Source organism: Elaeis guineensis, chromosome 10, assembly GCF_000442705.2.
Source record: "Elaeis guineensis isolate ETL-2024a chromosome 10, EG11, whole genome shotgun sequence".
Classification (NCBI taxonomy): Eukaryota; Viridiplantae; Streptophyta; class Magnoliopsida; order Arecales; family Arecaceae; genus Elaeis; species Elaeis guineensis.
Genome location: NC_026002.2, coordinates 85,503,563 through 85,517,926, shown reverse-complemented (window position 1 = coordinate 85,517,926; position 14,364 = coordinate 85,503,563). Strand labels below are relative to the sequence as shown.

General features: G+C 41.7%; 1 long non-coding RNA gene across 6 annotated transcripts in view; it reads left to right on the top strand.

The window, feature by feature from the left end:
- The window catches only part of LOC105035208 (uncharacterized), a 39,979-nt gene that overhangs the window by 12,973 nt on the left and 12,642 nt on the right, over positions 1 to 14,364 (top strand). The window contains exon 2 of one of the 6 annotated variants that reach the window (XR_002163690.3): positions 10,588 to 10,806. The exons of 4 other annotated variants lie outside the window; for them this stretch is intronic. This is a non-coding gene — a long non-coding RNA (uncharacterized lncRNA). Of the gene's footprint in view, positions 1 to 2,190; positions 2,344 to 10,587; positions 10,807 to 14,364 lie in introns of all 6 variants that reach the window. One more of the 6 variants, XR_012135115.1, reaches the window with a different exon arrangement.

Here is a 14,364-nt window from a genome sequence, read left to right as displayed (position 1 = left end):
TACAATATATAAGATTTAATCTAACATACCACGATCTATCTCTCTTAAGCACGTACCGTATTCAGGGATCACGGCACGTTAGTGAAGGGTATAGTTCATGTAGGCTAGATCAATATCTTAGAAAAATAAAAAGATATGAAATAAAAGTATAATTTTATTGCATAAAAATTAAATACAAGAAAGAAAATAAAAATTCGTTTACCGGCTTCATCGTATTCCTGGATTGAAGAGATTTAGCCACACATCAAGATTTCTAGCTCCATATTCATCTTTTCTCTTGGATTCTTAAACCTCCCTTATTTTTTTCTCTAATTTTTTCTTACTTTTTCATTGATTTTTTCTCCTCTCTACACTTATTCCCGGGTCCCCTATTTATAGATGAATTTTTCATCTTTTTCTGGTCACAAAAGGAGTCCCAAAATCCTTAGAAATCGTATTATACTCGTATAAATTAATTCTGACCGTCGGATTGCCTTTGAACCGCCCAGATTAGCCCAAAATCTGATGTTTTAATCCTTATCAAAGTCAGATGTGTTTCTGGCCATCCGATCGTGCTTCAGATGGGATTCCAGCCGTCGGATTGCGCAAAATCATTCTTATTCAAAGTCGGGAGCCACCATAGCTGTCGGATCGCGCGATAGATTTGATCTGGACCGTCAATCAGCGAAAAAAAAACTTCCATCGTGGACTGTGCTTGTGGACCATGAACTGTTCCTGTGGACCGCAAACTTGATTCTGTGGACCGCGAACTTGATTTTGTGGACCGACCAACCAGTCCACTGTGCATTGAAGGTAATTTTCAATATTTTTTAGGGTATTTTGGCTCCGTTTTCGCTTCGATTTTTGCCTAAAAAATAAGAAAAAATATGTATTAAATTTTTCAAAAATTTTACATTATTTTGGTGCTTAAATTATTCAATTAAATTAATATCTATTTTTTATAAATATGTTCTAATTTTATTTTTTTTAAAATTATTTATTTTTGCAAAAAAATTTAATTTATTCATAAAATTAGGTTTTTAAGAAGATGTTAGCACCATAAATTATCAAAAATACTTTCAATAAATATAAAAATATACCACTTATCAATTAGTAAGAAAAATTTTCAAATCATTATTCAGAACATAGGAGGCAAAAGTCACAGCTATCAAGAGGCAAAAGACTTGAACAAGTTGCTGCTTGAGGAGCTTATTGGATCGTTAATGACACACGAGTTGGCGATGGGGCAGCACATGGAAGAGGAGAGTCGAAAGAAGAAAACAATAGCTTTAAAGTCCACTATAGTTGAAGAAGATGAAGAGCAGTCTACTGAAGATGATGATGATGTGGATATGGCCCTGGTGATCAGAAAATTTAAGAAGTTCATGGGAAAGAGAAGGCAAGGCTTTAGGAAGAGAAATCTATCCAAGGGTGAGCTAAGCAGGCAAAAAAAAAAAAGGAAAAAGAAAAGGAGCCATCCTTATGCTATGAATGCAAAAGATCCCGTCACTTCAAAGCCGATCGTCCAACATTGAAGAAGACCTTCAAAAGGAGCAAGAAAAAGGCAATGGTTGCGACATAGAGCGACAGCGATGAGTCAGGTTCAGATGAAGAGACCCAAAATGAAGCCAACTTGTGCTTCATGGCACAAAAGGATGAGGTAAATTCAGAACCTTCTCTAGAGTTTACATTCGAAGAGCTACAGGATGCCTTATATGATTTGATGAAAGATTTTAAGAAGATTAGCATGAAAAACAAAGATATAAAAATTGAGAATGAGATGCTAATCAAAGAGAAGGAAGAAATCTTTGAAAACTATAATAAATTGAAGGTAGAAAATAAGATCTTAAAGAAAGAAGTAGATAGACTAAAATCGTTGGTAGAAAAATTCACATGCAGCTCTGAAAAATTACAAATGATACTAAATAATCAAAGAGGAGTATATGATAGAGCTGGTCTAGGTTATAAACCAAACAAACAGCAAAATTTTTTTAAAAATTTCTTCACTGCATCACCTTTTATTGGCAGCACTTCTCACATCACTTGCTTTAGCTGTAGTAGAGTAGGACATAAGGCTTATGTTTGTAATGCAAGAAAGTTTAATGAAAAAACAGTTAAAAAAATCTGGATTCTAAAAAAAACCATGATTGCTAATCCTAAAGGATCCAAAAAAATTTGGATACTTAAGAATGTTGCTTGATTCTCTTGCAGGAATGCCTTGCAGCTAATGGATCAAAAAGAAAATAGTATTTGGACAGTGGCTGTTCAAGGCATATGATGGATGATAAGGAGCAATTCTTCACCCTTAAAATGAAGGAGTAGTTACTTTTGGCAACAATGGCAAAGGCAAAATAATCGGCATTGGTAAAATTTCGATTATCCCTACTATCTTCATTGATAATGTTCTTGTTGTGATCCAGGTGGTGTGCCCAAGGCCCAGGGGACCAAGGCTAAGGCCAAGGTCCATCGTTCATGAGGGCTTCATGGAGGCTCTAGGGCTAGTTGGGCCCTAGGTTGAAAGGCTGCGGGCCTTTCGGGTTCTTGAGGTCTAGGTTATGTGGGCCTCAAGGGACCAACTCTTTATGGGCCAGATCTGGGCCCAGGATAGGTGAGATTAGGTCGAGTCATGGGTGTACATGGGCTTGGGTTAACCTAATCTCCCATAGAGTTGGTCAAGGGAGTTTTGGGTTTGGGTCACTTGACCCTGTGTTTATATATACATGTACTGTGTATAGGTTTGATGAAGCCAAGGGAATACAAAACTCTTTCTCCCAAGTCTCTCTCTCTCTTCTCCCTCTCTCTCCAGCCACTCTCCATGCCCCAGGAGCAAGAAACCCTAGGGTTTCTTGCCGCCAGGTCCCAAAAAGGCAGGAAAAGCAAGGAGGCGCAAGCCCCTTCCCCCTTGCAGCCGCCAACCAGATTGCTCCCCTCTCTTGTAGCCGCCCAAGCATCAGGTCCAGGACCTGAAATCCCTTGAGAAGAGGTTGATACAAGTTTCTCTCAGATCTGGAGTTGATCTGAGGTCGTTTGAGGTGCGGGTGAGATCTCCATCAACAGATCTACAGGAAAGGCTGCAGTAGGACAGATCTGCAAGGTCTGTCTCTATCTAGCTTCTTTCCTATCTAGAATGTCCCGATTCGAGATCTACGAATTGGAAGACCTCGGTTCAGGCCTGATCTGGTTGGGTACCAGATCTTGGATTTTTTAGAGGTGATTTCAGAGGCGTTCTTCATCTGGAACGAAAGGCTGACGAAGAAGACAGCAATCAGGCTGATTTCGTCAAGGGCCTTCAATCGAGTCCAGAAGTCTCCAGATTTGTTCGTTGCTGGTTCCGCTGCACCCAAGGTCTGTGGGAGGAGTCGGGATCGTGCTCCAATAGTTGGTATCAGGGCCACGGTGGTGAGGAAGCGGTTCCAAGTGCGAGAAGTTGAAGATCCCAAGTGCTGAAAATTTTCAGCAAGGTACCATCAAGGTATATTCTACACTTCTTGATTTTATATTGCTTGTTTGGCTTGGATCCAGTCATGGGCAGCAATATGAAGGTCGATTTTGAGAAGTTTGATGGTAAGGAAAATTTTTCCATGTGGAAAATCCGGGTGGAGGATCTTCTGGTGCAAGCAGATCTGGATCAGGCTTTGGATGAGAAGCCTGAGGGAATGACAGATAGACAGTGGGCATCGTTGGAGAAGAAAGCATGCTCGGTGATCAGAGGATGTTTGGCGGATGCGGCGTTGTAGTCGGTGCTGGAAGAAAAGATCCTGAAGGGCCTTTGGTCGAAGTTGCACACCATGTATATGGAGAAGAATATGTGCAATAAGCTGATGATGAAGAAGAGGTTGTACAGTCTTCGAATGCAAGAGGGATCTGATGTGATTGGCCACATTCAGAGGTTCGACCAGTTGTGCACGGAGTTGATGAATATCGGGGTGAAGCTGGATGAGGAGGACAAGTCCCTGTTGCTTTTGTGTTTACTACCAGGATCATATGACTCTTTGGTGACTACACTGCTCTACGGCAAGGAGACTCTGGAATATGTGGACATGGTCTCGGTGCTGAGGTCTAATGAGCAGAGGAAAAAGTTGACCAGAGATTGGGCTCCCCAGGAGGGTTTGGTAGTAGGGGAGAGGACAGGTAGAGGCAGAGGCAGAAGCAAGTCCAGGGGGCGGTCCAAGTCCAGGAAGGGAAAGAAAGAGATGAAATGCTTCAAGTGCAACGAATTCGGGCACTTCAAGCAAGAATGTCCACTATGGAAGAGCAAGAAGGGAGAAAGAAGTGGCTCAGAATCAGTGAGTACAGTTGCTGGGCAGCAGGTGGAGGATGATCTACTTGTGGTATCAGATGGTCACAGGCATTACACAGAGGAGTGGACACTAGACTCTGCGTGCTCACATCACTACACACCACACAGGTCTTGGTTTGCGACATACACCAAGACAGATGAGGGATCAGTGACTCTAAGCGACAATCATCCTTGCAAGGTGGCTGGGATAGGGACAGTCAGGGTGAGGATGTTTGATGGGATTGTGAGGACATTGACAAATGTAAAGCACATCCCGGAGCTGGAAAAGAATCTGATGTCACTAGGCTACTTGGAGCGCAGTGGATACAACTTCAGCAGTAGGGCTAGAAGCGGAGTACTGAACATCTCCAATGGAGCTATGGTAGTGATGAGAGACAGGAGGTTGGACAATAACCTCTATCGCATGGAGGGATCTGTGGTGACCGGAGAGTCTGATGCAGCAGCTGCAGCACAGGACCAGCAGAGGACTTACAGGATGTGGCACTACCGCCTAGGCCACATGGGTGACAGGGGGCTGAGGGAATTGAGCAGGAGAGGACTCATCTCTGATCTGGAGGATGGTGCTACAGGAGAGATCTGTGAGCCTTACTAGATGGGAAAGCAGAGGAGAATTCAGTTCAACATCAGTACAGCCCGCAGTGCAGCCTTTCTGGAGTTAGTACACACGGATGTGTGGGGACCAGCCCCAGTTTCAGCTAGGAATGGGGCCAGATACTTCATGACCCTGATTGATGATTTCTCAAGAAAACTCTGGATTTACTTCATGAGAGAGAAGTCAGAGGTCTTCACCAAGTTCAAGATCTGGAGAGCTGAGGTGGAGCAGGGGAGGAGCGTGAAGTGTCTGAGGTCAGACAATGGTGGGGAGTATATCAGCAGAGAGTTTCAGGATTACTGTGAGGAGTGTGGGATCAGGAGATACTTCTCAGTTAAGGAGACTCCACAGCAGAATGGGGTGGTCGAGAGGATGAACAGAATACTTCTAGAAAAAGCACGATGCATGAGGCTGCAGGCAGGGCTTCTAAAGGAGTTCTGGATTGACACAGTAGACGCAGCGGGTTACTTGGTCAATCGGTCACCTCACACCAGGTTGGATGGCAGGCTTCCAGAGGAGGTGTGGTCTGGGAGGACAGTTGGGCTGGGCCATTTACGGATATTTGGGTGCACGGCCTATGTGCACATTGGAGCTGGTGAGCGGAGCAAGCTAGACGCCAGATCACGCAAGGCGGTGTTTCTAGGCTATCCGCGAGGAGTTAAGGGATACAGGCTGTGGGATCCCTTGGAAAAGAAGGTCATCATTAGTCGGGATGTGACTTTTGATGAGGAGTCAGTCCTACGGAGGCGAGCAGGCATGGAGGAGCAGCAGGAGCAGGAGGAGGTCCAGCAGGGTGCTGCTGGACAGCTTACCTCTTTGATTTTGCCTCTTGCAGGTACTACGGGAGGATATGACATTCAGGTGGAGCACCTACCTAAGGTGTCTCCACAGGTGGAGAGTACTCGGATGGGTGATCGAGGCGGAGAGGTCCAGCAGGAGCGAGCTGGATCGAGGACTGATATCGGTGTTGCCCTACACAAGCCCAAGAGGACCATCAGGCAACCGGATCGATATGGCTTCGAGGAGACGCTGTCATATGCCCTGGTGACAGCGAATGGAGACCCATATACGTATCAGGAGGCTATTGAGAGCCAGGACAGAGAGCGGTGGATCCAGACGATGTCCGAGGAGATGCAGTCTCTCCACCAGAACCAGACGTGGCGATTGGTGCAGTTCCCATAGGGAAAGAGGTCCATTGGCTGCAAATGGGTCTACAGTCGCAAGGAAGGGCCTTCAGAGCAGGGAGGTATCAGATTCAAGGCGAGGTTAGTGGCCAAGGGATACTCCCAGAAGGAAGGCATCGACTTCAGCGAGGTCTTCTCTCCCGTTGTCAGACACACTTCCATCAGAGTGTTGCTGAGCATTGTAGCAGCTCAGGATTTAGAGCTGGAGCAGATGGATGTCAAGACGGCATTCCTCCATGGGCATTTGGAGGAGAGGATTTACATGGAGCAGCCACCCGGTTTCAGGGATCCAGGATCAGAGGGAAAGGTTTGTTTGTTGCAGAAGTCGCTGTACGGGCTGAAGCAGTCGAGGCAATGGTACAAGCGGTTCGACTCCTATGTGCGCAGCATTGGACTTTCCAGGTGTGAGTTTGATCCCTGTGTTTATGTTCAGTCTCTTGAGGATAGTTCTAGGGTGTTCCTACTCTTGTTTGTGGATGACATGCTTATAGCATGCAAGAGTAGGAAGGTTGTGCAGGATCTGAAGGCATCCTTATCTCGGGAGTTTGAGATGAAGGATTTGGGCCCTGCAAGGAAGATCCTAGGCATGGAGATTTTCAGAGACCGAGCCCGGAGGGTGCTGCATCTATCTCAGGGGGGCTACATACAGAAGGTCTTAGAGAGGTTCGGGATGAAGGGAGCAAAGCCGGCGGAGCTGCCACTTGCCGGTCACTTCAGACTCTCGAAGACCATGGCGCCACAGACTGAGGTGGAGGCTCAGGAGATGGAGACGGTTCCTTATGCTTCAGGAGTTGGGAGCTTGATGTATGTGATGGTCTGTTGTAGGTCAGACATCGTTCATGCAGTGAGTCAGGTTAGCAGGTTCATGGCGCAGCCTGGCAGGGAGCACTGGAGAGCTCTGAAGTGGATATTCAGATACCTGGCGGGTTCAGTTGGAGTTGGCATCTGCTATGGACAGCGAGGAGGTGCAGTGGGATACTCTGACATGTCCAGGGAGGCTCAGGGGCTGATTGGCGGTTATGTAGATGCAGACTTCGGTGGAGATGTGGATACCCAGAGGTCTATGACAGGCTTCATCTTCAGCTTGTATGGAGGTCCTATTTCTTGGAGATCGTGTCTGCAGCCTATCACGGCCCTATCCACTACAGAGGCGGAGTACATCGGGCTGACAGAAGCAGCTAAGGAGGTACTTTGGCTGAAGGGTTTGTTGACGGAGATGGGCCTTACTCAAGAGGCCATTAGAGTGCACTGTGACAGCCAGAGTGTACTTCTACTAGCACAGAACTCAGTCCATCATGCAAGGACAAAGCACATCGACATTCGGTATCATCGGATCAGGGAGCTTGTGGAGGATGGCGAGGTGGAGCTGGTAAAGGTACACACCAAGGAGAACCCAGCTGATGCACTTACGAAGGTACTTCCATGGGACAGCTTTCAGAGATGTGTTTAGCTGATGCGGCTGATGGACAGAGTGGAGCTGGTTGAGGCCTTGGGACACCAAGGTGGAGATTGTTGTGATCTAGGTGGTGTGCCCAAGGCCCAGGGGACCAAGGCTAAGGCCAAGGTCCATCATTCATGAGGGCTTCATGGAGGCTCTAGGGCTAGTTGGGCCCTAGGTTGAAAGGCTGCGGGCCTTTCGGGTTCTTGAGGTCTAGGTTATGTGGGCCTCAAGGGACCAACTCTTTATGGGCCAGATCTGGGCCCAGGATAGGTGAGATTAGGTCGAGTCATGGGTGTACATGGGCTTGGGTTAACCTAATCTCCCATAGAGTTGGTCAAGGGAGTTTTGGGTTTGGGTCACTTGACCCTGTGTTTATATATACATGTACTGTGTATAGGTTTGATGAAGCCAAGGGAATACAAAACTCTTTCTCCCAAGTCTCTCTCTCTCTTCTCCCTCTCTCTCCAGCCACTCTCCACGCCCCAGGAGCAAGAAACCCTAGGGTTTTTTGCCGCCAGGTCCCAAAAAGGCAGGAAAAGCAAGGAGGCGCAAGCCCCTTCCCCCTTGCAGCCGCCAACTAGATTGCTCCCCTCCTCTCTTGCAGTCACCCAAGCATCAGGTCCAGGACCTGGAATCCCTTGAGAAAAGGTTGATACAAGTTCCTCTCAGATCTGGAGTTGATCTGAGGTCGTTTGAGGCGCGGGTGAGATCTCCATCAACAGATCTACAGAAAAAGCTGCAGCAGGACAGATCTGCAAGGTCTGTCTCCATCTACCTTCTTCCCTATCTAGAACGCCCTGATTCGAGATCTACGAATTGGAAGATCTCGATCCAGGCCTGATCTGGTTGGGTACCAGATCTTGGATTTTTTAGAGGTGATTTCAGAGGTGTTCTTCATCTGGAACGAAAGGCTGACGAAGAAGACAGCAATCAGGCTGATTTCGTCAAGGGCCTTCAATCGAGTTCAGAAGTCTCCAGATTTGTTCGTTGCTGGTTCCGCTGCACCCAAGGTCCGTGGGAGGAGCCGAGATCGTGCTCCAACAGTTCTGTTAGTTAATAATTTAAAGCATAACTTATTTAGTATAAGTCAATTGTGTGATAAAAAATTTGAAGTAATATTTAAGTTATTTTTTTGCATAGTCCCTAATCCCTTTGATGATAACATCAAATTTATTGGACATAGGCGTGGCAACATCTACTTAGTTGATCTCGATGAAGTAGCCATGAAGAGTGGCCAATGTCTTGTTGTTAATGATCTTAAGATCAAAAAAACTAATTGGCTATGGCATCGTAGATTAGGACATACTAGCATGCGTACTTTATCTAAATTAATTTCAAATGACTTAGTTAAAGGATTACCTAAGTTAAGATTTGAATATGATCATATTTGTGATGTTTGTCAACTAGAAAAACAAACTAGAGAGAGTTTTAAATTTAAAAATATTGTTTCGACTTCTAGATCACTTGAATTATTTCATATAGACTTATTTGGACCAACTAGAACTACAAATCTAGATGGTAAAAAATATGGACTTGTGATTGTAGATGACTTTTCAAGATTCATATGGATTTTGTTTTTAGCACATAAAGATGAAATCTTTTCAACTTTCTCAAAATTTTGTAGAAAAATTTTAAATGAAAAGAACACTATAATAATTTGTATTCGTAGTGATCATAGAATAGAATTTGAAAATCAAAATTTTTAAAATTTTTGCAATAAAAATAAAATTGAATATAATTTTTCTGCACCAAAGATCCCACAACAAAATGGTGTAGTTGAAAGAAAAAATAGAACCCTAGTAGATATAGCCCGTATCATGTTGTGTAGGAAATTTATCCAAATACTTTTGGGACAAAGCCGTAAATACAGCATGTTACATCCTAAATAGAATTTCAATCGAACCGATTTTAAATAAAATTCCCCATGAGCTTTGAAAAAAAAAGACTTAATATTAATTATTTTCATATTTTTGGTTGCAAATGCTTTATTCATAATCATAAAAAAGATAATCTAGATAAATTTGATACTATGTCAGATGAAGGTATCTTTTTTGGATACTCCATATCCAGCAAAGCATACAGGATCTTCAACAAAAGTATCTTGGTTGTTGAAGAATCCATTCATATTATTTTTGATGAAGCTAACAATTCTTATTCGAGAAAAAAAGACTTGATGATGATACAGGTATCCTGGAGAATAGATTAAAAGAACTTAATTTGAAAGAAAAATCAATCTAAAGAGATGATGAAGCAACAAATGATGATGAATATGAGAAGAGTACTGCACAAGAGGTAACTAGGGAGCATAGTGATCTGTCCAAAGAATGGAGGTATGCACATAACCATTTAAGAGACCTTATCATAGGTGATCCTTCACAAGAAGTAAGAACTAGAGCTTCGTTTAGAAATACTTTTGATTACCTTGCTTTTGTCTCATAAATTGAACCTAAAAATATAAAAGAGACTAAAAATGATTCAAATTGGATGATTGCTATACAAGAGGAACTTAATCAATTTAAAAGAAATAATGTTTGGATCCTAGTTAGTAGACCTATTGACCATCTTATAATTGGAACAAAATGAGTTTTTAAAAATAAATTAGATGAATATGATAATGTAATTAGAAACAAAGCTAGGCTGGTAGTAAAAAGATATAATCAAGAAGAAGAGATTGATTTTGACAAAACATATGCTCTTGTAGTCAGATTAGAAGCCATTAGACTATTACTTGGTTTTGCTTGCTTCGTGAACTTTACATTGTTTCAAATGGATATAAAGAGTGCCTTCTTGAATGATTATATCTTAAAAAAAGTTTTTGTAGAACAACCTTCTGGATTTGAAAATCATGCTTTCTTTAACCATATCTTTAAACTAAATAAAGCTTTATATGGATTAAAACAAGCACCTAGAGCATGGTATGAGAGACTAAGCAAATTCTTATTAAAAAATAAATTCACCAGAGATAGTGTAGACAATATTATTTTTAAAAAGAAAAATTGATGATCTTCTTGTAGTTCAAGTATATATAGATGACATCATATTCGGATCTACTAATGAGGATCTTTATCAAGAATTTGCTGAGTTAATGCAGGGAGAATTTGAGATGAGCATGATGGAGGAGATGACCTTTCTTGGACTTCAAATCAAGCAATCAAAGGAAGGCATTTTCATCAACCAAACCAAGTACCCAAAAGAGATGCTCAAAAAATTTGGTATGGGAATGCAAAGAAGATCAGCACACCAATGAGTTCCACATGCAAACTTGACAAAGATGAAAATGGTAAAAGTGTAAATGAAAAGCTCTACAGAGGTATGATTGATTCTCTACTCTATTTAACTACAAGTAGACCTGATATTCTTTTTAGTGTTTGCATGTATGCAAGATTCCAATCTAATCCTAAAGAATCACACATGTTAACTATTAAAAAAATTTTAGATATCTTGTTAACACACCAAGCTTGAGATTATGGTATTCAAAGCAATCCTCAATTGATTTAATAGGATACTCAGATGCAGATTATGGAGGATGTAAAATAGATAGAAGAGCACTAGTGGCACATGCCAATTTCTTAGGTTGAACTTAATTTTATGGTATAGCAAGAAGCAAAACTCTGTAGCTTTATTAACGACTGAGGCTGAATATGTTGCTGTGCTCAAATACTATGGATTAAGCAGCAACTCAAAGACTTTGGAATTAAGCAAAACAAAATATTTATAAGATGTGATAACACGAGTGCCATTAATCTGACTAAAAATCCCATTCAACACTCTGAAACTAAACATATTGAAATTAGACATCATTTTATCAGAGATCATATTTAAAATAATAACATTATACTTGAATTTGTCTCGATTGAAAAATAATGAGCTGATATTTTCACTAAACCTTTAAATGAAGATAGATTTAATGAAATTTGAGATGAATTAAGAATTTGTGATTTTTTTTAATAAATTTACTTCAGTATGTTTGTTGTTATTATAATGCTTGACTTAATCCTTATTTTTCATAATTTTATTGAATTAATTTAAAATCTTTTAAATTTTTTGAAATTATGGGTCGAGTCAGCTCGACTCTACAGTCGAGCTAACTCGACTGTCGAGCCGTCTCGAATGGATGCTCAAGCTAGCTCGATGTGTCGGGATTCAACTTTTAAAACTTTTAATTTTTTCAAAAATCCTGTTCATTATTCACCCAAGCTTGCCTATTCTATTTTCTGGCTCTAAGCTCATTCTCTTCAAATATTCCATCTTCCCCCTTCATCCATCCCTCATTTACTTGGATTTTCGAGATATGGCTCAGAAATCTCGTGTAGTCGAGGTAAAGAAACGACTGACAGCTGGACCAAGTAAAACTCGTTCATCAAAGAGGCTACGCAGAGGCTCTGCTCGATCCATCCCATCTTCATCAACCTCTGCTCCAGCTCGGATTTCTATGGCATCTCAAGCTGTCACAACTGGAAGGAAGGTTGATTTTGGATTTTTGGACCAGCAAGAGTTTAGGATTGGATCATGGATCTGACAGCAAGGATGGAAAATGATATGTTCGCTTGAGGTACATACCTGTCCCCACCGTGTTCGTGAATTTTTCGAGAATGTGAAGTTGGGCTCCGAGTCGATTGAATTAAAAGTAAAAGGTGCAGAAATTGTCTTGGATCAACGTAGTTTGGGGCACCTTTTGGAAATGCCCCATTCTGGTCTATAGAATATTGAAATGCCAAATGACTTTAAGGCAATGGAGAAGCTCTTGGGTAGAAAACTTCCGAAGAAATTTGACATCAACAATGCCAACCTTCTACCTGCTGAAGTAAAGCTCCTCCACAGCATGGTCGACAGAAACTTTTTTCAAGGATTAGGAGGTTTGATTGGGTTTCCTCTAGGGACTTGGGCTTTATGTCTCACATGGTTGAAGGTACTGCAATTAACTTGCTATTCTTCATGATTGAATAGATTAAGACAGTGGGAGAAAAATAAAAAATTAAGGCCTGTCTGCCATATGGAATGGTGTTTACCTTGATTTTTAGAGAGGCTGGCATAGATTTGGATGGAGAGGACTATCAATCACTCAAGCATGCTGGCTATTATTCTGTACAAACACTCCATCGTATGAAATTTGAAAAAGTGGGAAATGAGTGGGTCAGACAAGTTGAGGGTGTTCAACCTGAAATAGAAGAACAGCCCGAGGATTCAGAGTCTTCTGAGTGTTTTTCCCCTTCTAATTCTGCTCGAGCACTACCCCCTGCACCTGCTGCTGGCCCTTCCACACTATCCTCTCCTCATGTTCCGACCCCGCGTCTGTGGCTGATGAGCATCATCCAGCTTTCCCTCGCATACCTCGCATGTCCGACACAGTATCTACAGAGGGATTTCTTGATCAAATTTTTGATAGGATGGGGAGGATGTTCGAGGATTTCAAGACTCAGATCTTACAGAGCCAAAAAGTATCTCACGAGCACACTCAGTCCTAGATCCAGCAGCTCTGTGGAGATTCGTTTAGAATCACACTGAGGATAGAGAGCTTGGAGCGAGTTGTGGACCACAGACCCATTACAAATCAGCGGACTGACTCTTCAGCTCTTTAATAATTCATATCACAGGGTCTCATCCACTAAGGGACTTTTTGATTCATTGAGCCAGCAGATCAGCAATTTGTCCCAAAGTTTGGATATTTTTTAGAAGAGGCAGCTTGGGACTGCTGAGGTGGTTGATCAGTTGAAGAGAGAGGTTGTTAGGATTCTTCGACGAGCTGAGGAGATCATGATTTCTCAGCAAGCCTGCACAAAGGTTTTCGTCATTGCATTTCGTCGAGCTCAGGAGCAATTAGGTCATATTTGGTCTCGAATTTCACCACCCTCCACCCAGCTCAGATCTTCCACTAGCTAGCCCTACTCTTCCAGTCCTAGACCTTTATTCAGTGCCATTGTCAGACCTGGCACTGGCTTTCCTCCCCTTTGTCTCGGCCCTTTTGCTCGCACCCGGAGCAAAATCTAAACCCCTTCCTCTTCATCGTCCTATTCCCCTGATCCTGATAAAGAAGAAATGACAGATGAAGACTAGAGCCTTTACCGTAGATTTTTCCTATATCTAGGTTAATCTTTTGTTTTTTGGATGTATTATTGGAATAGTCTCATTTTGTAAGCAATACAAATTTGTACTGCACCTAATAATTAATGCATATTTTTCTTTCTTTATCTTTTTTGTCTACTTGTTTCTTATTCTGGATGTTTTCTGTAAATGTTTCATGTAAGAAATTTTTAATCAGAATTACATTAAATTAAATAGTCAAGTCTAACCTAGAAATTAAATTGCAGAGGTAAATCTACCAACAATCTCATTCTATTTCTCTTCATGTGATTTTGATGATGACAAAAAGGGGGAGAGTTAGGAAAGCAACAGATAATACATTGAAACTTACATGCATTGACACTTAAAAGCATTGGAATCTAAGCCAATGTAAAAATGAAAAATGAACATTTTTTTTGGTATAATCTAAGGGGGAGCATAATGAGCTCAATTGGAACTTAAAATTCAACTTGAAAATAATTTTGCACAATGTAAGGGGGAGCATTATTGAAAATATGAAAAATATGAAAACTGAATGCATTTGGCTGTCTTGTAATTAAATCGTACATATTGTACTTCTTGATCATAGTAATTATTCTTTAATGAGTGCTCAATATTTTGTCATCATCAAAAAGAGGGAGATTGTTGCCTCCCTAAGTGATTTTGATGATGACCAAACATTAAAGTACATAATTACTAATATTTTCTTTTTAGGTGTTGAAAATAGTGGAAGAAAGCGAGCTCTTTGATCAACATAAGAAACCAATGTTTGGAGGGGTTTGGCTCAAGAAAAATTAGTGTGGGCAAG